Source organism: Triticum dicoccoides, chromosome 3A (genome assembly GCF_002162155.2).
Source record: "Triticum dicoccoides isolate Atlit2015 ecotype Zavitan chromosome 3A, WEW_v2.0, whole genome shotgun sequence".
NCBI classification, from domain to species: domain Eukaryota; kingdom Viridiplantae; phylum Streptophyta; class Magnoliopsida; order Poales; family Poaceae; genus Triticum; species Triticum dicoccoides.
The window spans coordinates 256,611,106-256,617,587 of NC_041384.1; positions in this window are offsets into that span (position 1 = coordinate 256,611,106).

Here is a 6,482-nt window from a genome sequence, read left to right on the forward strand (position 1 = left end):
GATCCCTTCGGTCGGTGTGTGTAGAGGACTAAAAGGTGCATCGTTCACGCAGTCATCACCGCCGAGGGAGGAAACCCACAACTGCCGGAGGGGCTCGATCCTCTGCCCGTGTCGTTCTCTCCGACACATGGCCGGCTCGGGAGGTCCTCCGACCCTTCTTCCTCCCTGTCGTATTGTCCGCAGATCCGACCTGCCGCCACCGACATCCCGGCGACCCTCAGGTATAAGTTCTTTGAAAGCGGCCTTGCTCTACTGCCCCAGCTCCCCACGTGTCTGCATGTGCATCTTTTTCTACTACCATCAGCTCTTCCAAAGCCACCTAAATTTTTAGTATTATTAGAGGTAAAGCTACTTCATGCATTCAAATCTAGGGCTTTGTTCAAACAACGAAGAAAGGGGGGAAAGTTGTAGCATAAATCTAGGACTTGATTCAAAGAGGAAATAATATGGTGAGAGTAGTAGAGACCGGATACCCAACCGATCTCTTGGTTGAAAAGGGAAATAATGGGAAAACGCAGTACAAAGTGGATAAGGAACAGATCTATTATTGGTTGAAAAAATGATAGAAAGTGGCGGCTGGTGGACAAGTCAACAGAGTATGTCCAGGATTAGATTTGCTGCCATCACATAGTAAAAGGTCTCAAGGATTAGATTTGCTGCCCTCACATAGTAAAAGGTCTCAGGATTAGATTTGCTACCCTCACATAGTAAAAGGTCTCCAGGATTAGATTTGCTGCCCTCACATAGTAAAAGGTCTCCAGGATTAGATTTGCTGCCCTCACATAGTACAATGGCACTCCTGCTGTTTTCCCCAGTATGATAAGTCAGTTGCTCCTTTACGCTGCTGAGTGTCCTGGTTTCCTATCCCCACGGTCCCATGCCCTTAAACCAACTCTTTAGCTGCTGTTGATTTACTATGTCTGGTAAACAAGCAATGCCACCATTAAAGTAATCCCATATTTGAGGAATCTCATTGTTGATCGTAATGCTTCTGGTAACATGAAGCATCGCCGACGTTTTAAAATTTCTATTGTCCTTGCGTGATTGCCATGAACATAATTAAGATGCTTCTTTTCATTTTGTATATGTTTCGTATATTCTTATTGACCAGCAACTGTTTACTTTCTATCTTTTTGTGTAGATAGGGATATCCATTTCAACTTGTTGCTATTGTGACCTTTTGGTGAACTGCAGAAAACACTTTTTTTGGAATGAGTGTCTTGTGCAGTTCAACTAAAATGTCACGTGGGCAACATCTCTCAATTTTGGTGGAACTGCACAAAATGGTGATTGGAGTTTCCAAAATCTCCATCAAGTTCTGCTGGTAATCTCGTGCAACATTTTATTAGCCTTTGCAAGATGGAGCCGTCACTGTCACCACAATGGCACTTTATTTTAGTGGAACTGCACAAAAGGATAAGAAAATTATAGTTGCACCTTACATGAGCCGGACAGCCAACCTTAATGTTCCTCAATTTTAGTGCAACTACTAAAGAAGAACCTGCCAGCTCACAAGAGCAAGTACTTCTTGCTAGCTGAATGATGCAATCTTTGCTTCATTTCAGGTGAACTACATAAAAAGGCGCATGAATTGAATCATGGAACTCCAGACAGACCTCATCCAAGTAGAGCTGGAGGTTGAGTTCAAGGAGGCCACTATTAAAGCGAAATCATGCTCTCCTATCTCCTTGTTTGTGTTGTGCAAACATGCTATGCAAACAGAAATACTCAACTACAGATGTTGTGACGGTCAAGAGCATTCGCCAAGTTCTTCGATTGTATGACATGGCTAGCCAAGATGGATTTAATCCCGATATTCACTTTATCAAAAGGCTCTAATGGGTTGGTTTTGAATCTTGCAAGCTGGGAATCAGTGAGATGTGTAGGCATCTTTGTTGTACTTATTATTTGGATCTTATTTGTTGGTTCTGAATCTTGCAAGCTGGGAATCAATGAGATGTGTAGGCATCTTTGTTGTACTTATTATTTGGATCTTATTTGTTGGTTCTGAATCTTGCAAGCTGGGAAACATGCAGAGGACAACAACCATAACAAACAGTTCAAACTTGGTAGTATTATCTTTTGTGAAAGTGCGACAAATGTGATGATCATGTGCGTCCTGAGAATAATAATTCTAATTGTTGTGCATGTTGATACCGTGGCACTGATAGAACGAGCGAATGCATTGCTTGTTTTAAGTACAAATTTCTATTAAAGCTAATTAAATTTAAGTAAAGTGACCACTAACTCCTGTTATTACAGTACCAATACAGACCCGCTTGTGAACCGACGTGTGGCCGAGGGTGCATCTTCTGTCGGGCGTGCAGCGGACGAGGGAGGGGTAGTAACTGTTGTCGCCTGTACACACTCAACTTACTGTTGAATCCAGTTCCCCAAGAGCTAAAAACAAGCTGTTGCCGCCGCCTACACACTCGTTCACTCGAAGAGACTCCAATGGCGATCCGAGGGGTGAGCCTGCTGGATATGGACTTTAGCAAGGAGTTCCCCTTTGAGTTCGCCGTTCAGTCCTATGGCTGCACCAAGTTCAATGTGATGTACACCAATGATACGGACTCAGTGAAGCTCTGCCTCGCCTTAGTCCTATGGCTGCACCAGGTTCTGGAGCATTCGCCCGTTTCATCGGCAGCGCCGACTGCACCTTCGCTATGGTGGAGAGAAGGAAGAACACGACGATTCGGCCATCTGGTGCAACAAGTTTGTCGACATCCAGAAGCAATACAAGATCATCAGCAACGGGCAGGAGAAGGACTCCATGGTTGACCTCGCTGAGACCATCATCGACCCCTGATACGCCAACATGAAAGAAGACGACCTAAACATGTGGGAGGTACCTCTGAATCTAGCCTACACAACCTACGCGGCCAAGGGCGCATACACATGCTACAACATGTACATGCAGATCTTGGACATGAGGGCGTGTCTGCTTCCCGTAACCGACGAGTACACAGACAGCCGCAGCGTCATGATCAAGCGTGCCAGGAAGGTCTAGATGTTGTACTTTATCTGTTTATAAGCACCTTTATCATGTGAGTGTTTCATGCATTAGCCTATGTGTCGTAATTATCTGTTTTGTCCGAAATATTTCTTTTAAGAACCCATTAACCTGATTGCTTTTTAGTGGCAGTTTGCTTATGTATGCAAACTAGTTCACTTGTCCGTAAAAAAACTAGTTCACTCGGCTGTCGTGCTTTGAATCTCCTTCCTCCCAACATATTCCCCTCCTCAGGTGGACCCAGCAGGTCTCTGAATTTTCTCCCACTTTCTTTTTCGATGTAAACTTAGTTTTCTCCCAGTACTTTCCCCTAGAACCAACTCAACTGTCCCATGTCTAGCCTAAAAAATAATAATACCCCACGTACTATTAACTCATCAAATTAAAATGATATTTTATTTCGTAAGTTGAAAGTTCTTACAAAATAATAATAATAATTGTTTATATATAACTTGGCAAGTTAACTCCTAGTGATTGCGTACATAAGCTTGCAAAGATTTTACTGACGTGCAATCATGTGTTTATGTTTTTATAACATTTCTCCGTCTAGCCCAACATGATATTTTCACCCAGCCCAGCAAGTTTGTGGCTTTCGAGAAAAATGCAAATGGGATTTAAATGGGCTGCATAGATTCTACATCATTGTTTCACCCAGCCCACCAAATGGACTAAAAACAAATGGACTGACAGCTGGGTCCACGGCCACAACCTAGTTTTTTTGTGATTTGCCAAGTAAGTCGCTTTGTCAGGCCTGTTGGGCTGCAAATCTTTCAAGACGAGGAGAGCTTTCATTCGGCTGGCCGAGAAAATGGCCCATCAATAAGGAGAAATGGGCTGTAAATTTTTAAAACACATCATACCGGCAATTAGTTTCAAATATATTTTTTTCATTTCGAGATTTTAAATTACATTAATTTTTATGCGTGGAGAATTTGTTGGATTTTATATTGATATACATTTATTTTTAAAATCAGTTTGAATGTGAGTCGAAATTTTGGGATTAAAAACAGTTCGGACCGCACCGAAATATGCAAAATTTCGTATAATTTTTTAACCGTGGCCACAATATGGGCTATAATGCTAACAAAAAGAATATGGGCTCCAAAAAAACCCTTAAGAATTAGCAAAATGGGTTGTATGCTGTTTTCCACAGATTTGAGGCTTTCCTAAAAAAAGGTTGATGCACAAGCAGTGACTGTTGGATGGCCATCCAACGGCCGTCGTGCTTCTTCAATCTCTAATCTTCCTGCTCCAGCCGCTCAAACAGGCGCCGGCGGGACTGCCTGCTCCCTCCTCCCCGCGGTCGGCTTTGCTGCCGTGCAGGCCTCATCGCCCCACCGTACTCCCATCGCTGGCCTAGCCATCCCTCTACTCACCCACACCTATTGTTATTCTCCGGCGACGGCAGACGAACCAGTAAACCCTCGTACAGTCGTACTCCCCTCCGCGTGGGAAACAACTGCCGAGTCTTCCCTACCTCCATGTCGTTCCCTTCCTAGGCCTCGCCGTCGTCCACCGCCCTGGTGCTCTCGACACGGCCTGGTCAACATGGTCAACGACCGACATGCATCTGAAGTGGACTTTACGTGGAGAGGCCGACGGCTGGGTCCACGGCCACATGCAAGGAAATGCCTCCTTATTACGCGCAAAATAATGATTCCTCCACCTGACATCAGGGACCCACCGAAAGGCCTCTATATTTCGCGAAAAATACGTTACCGCCGCTGACAGCTCGGACCTACCAGCTATATCTTGGCACGCAAGGAAGTGCCTCCTTATTACGCACACAAAAAATGAATACTCCCCCTGTTAGCTGGGACCCAGTATAGTGGCAGGATGACTTGTGGGCCTACTAAGTTGACGGGGACGGAGGGCTTTGTCAACTTAGTCAATATGCACGATTCTAGCTCCAGTGACCGTACGATGTCCATCCAACAGCCGTAGTGCTTCTTCAACCTCTGGTCTTCTTGCTCCAGCCGCCCAAACCAGCGCCGGTCGTGCCTCGTGCTCCTGCTTCCCGTGGCCGGCTGCGATGCAGCGGAGGCCTCACCGCCCCCTACTACTCCCACCGCTGGCCAGGCCATCCCTCTACTCACCCACACCCCCTGTTATTCTATGGCGACGGCAGCCTCACACCGCAGCGAACCAGTGAACCCTCGTACTCCTCTACGCGTGGGCATCCACTGTCGTCTCCGGCTCCTTGTCGTCCCCTTCCTAGGCCTCGCCATCGTCAACCGCCCTGGTGCTCTCGGCGCGGCGTGGTCAACGTGGTCAAGGAACGGCTTCCATCGGACGTGGACTGTACGTGGAGAGGCTGACAGCTGGGTCCACGGCCGCAGCAAGGAAGGGCCTCCTTATTACGTGCAAAATAATTATTCCTCCACTTGACAGCGGGACCCACCAGACGGGCCACCGTATTTCGTGAAAAAACAATTCCCCCTAACTGCTAGGACCCACCAGCTACATCTTCGCACGCAAGGAAGTGCGTCCGGGCAAAAAAATACAAAATGATTCACCCCCTGACTGCTGGGACCGACCAGCTACATCTTCGCAGGCAAGGAAGTGCCTGACAGTCAGGACCCACCTGGTCGAAGCATACGTAGCATTGTCATTCTGGTCGCGAACGTGTACGTACATACTGGTCGATGTAGAGGCGTGCACGTGTCATAGTAGAGGCGCGCACGTGTCGTAGTAGAGGCGCGCACGTAGCATTTACACGTACGTACAGTGGCCAGGGTGCAAGAAAGAAAATACAGCCACGTATGTGTACATACGGGCGGGGTCTCGAACGCCTACTCGCGCATACGTACGGCGACGGCTCATGTACATGGCTGGGTGGGAACGGAGAAACAGCCTCGTCGTCGTGTTCATGGGGAGGCAACGGAATGCATCGTGTTCATGGGGAGGCAACGGAATGTGTCATGTTCATCGGGAGGGCTTGGACGGAACAGGCGATGGAAACGAGGCATGGCGTACCGCAGAACGGAGGAAACGGCCTTGTGTTCGACCGGCCATGTTCGAAATGGGATCCTGTTCATCGGGAGGGGTCTGGCGTACCGCAAAACGGAGGAAACGGACCTCCTACGGTCGAAACGGGGGTCCTGTTGATCGGGAGGGGTGTGGCGTACCGCAAAACGGAGGAAACGGACTTGTGTTGGAGCACTAGGTCGAAACGGGGGTCCTGTTCATTGGGAGGGGTGTGGCGTACCACAAAACAGGACTCCACGGGACACTGTTCATCTCCACCGTCGACCTCCTCCAGCCTCCACGGGCTCCTGTTCATCCAGCCTCCATGGGCTCCTGTTCATCCAGCCTCCACCGCGCGCTACTCCACCGGCTACTGTTCAACCACCCCTCCACCATCTACTATTCATCCAGCCCTCCACACCACGGGGTCCTGTTCAACCACCCCTCCACGAGCACCCCTCCACCGTCTACTGTTCATCCAGCCCTCCACACCACGGGGTCC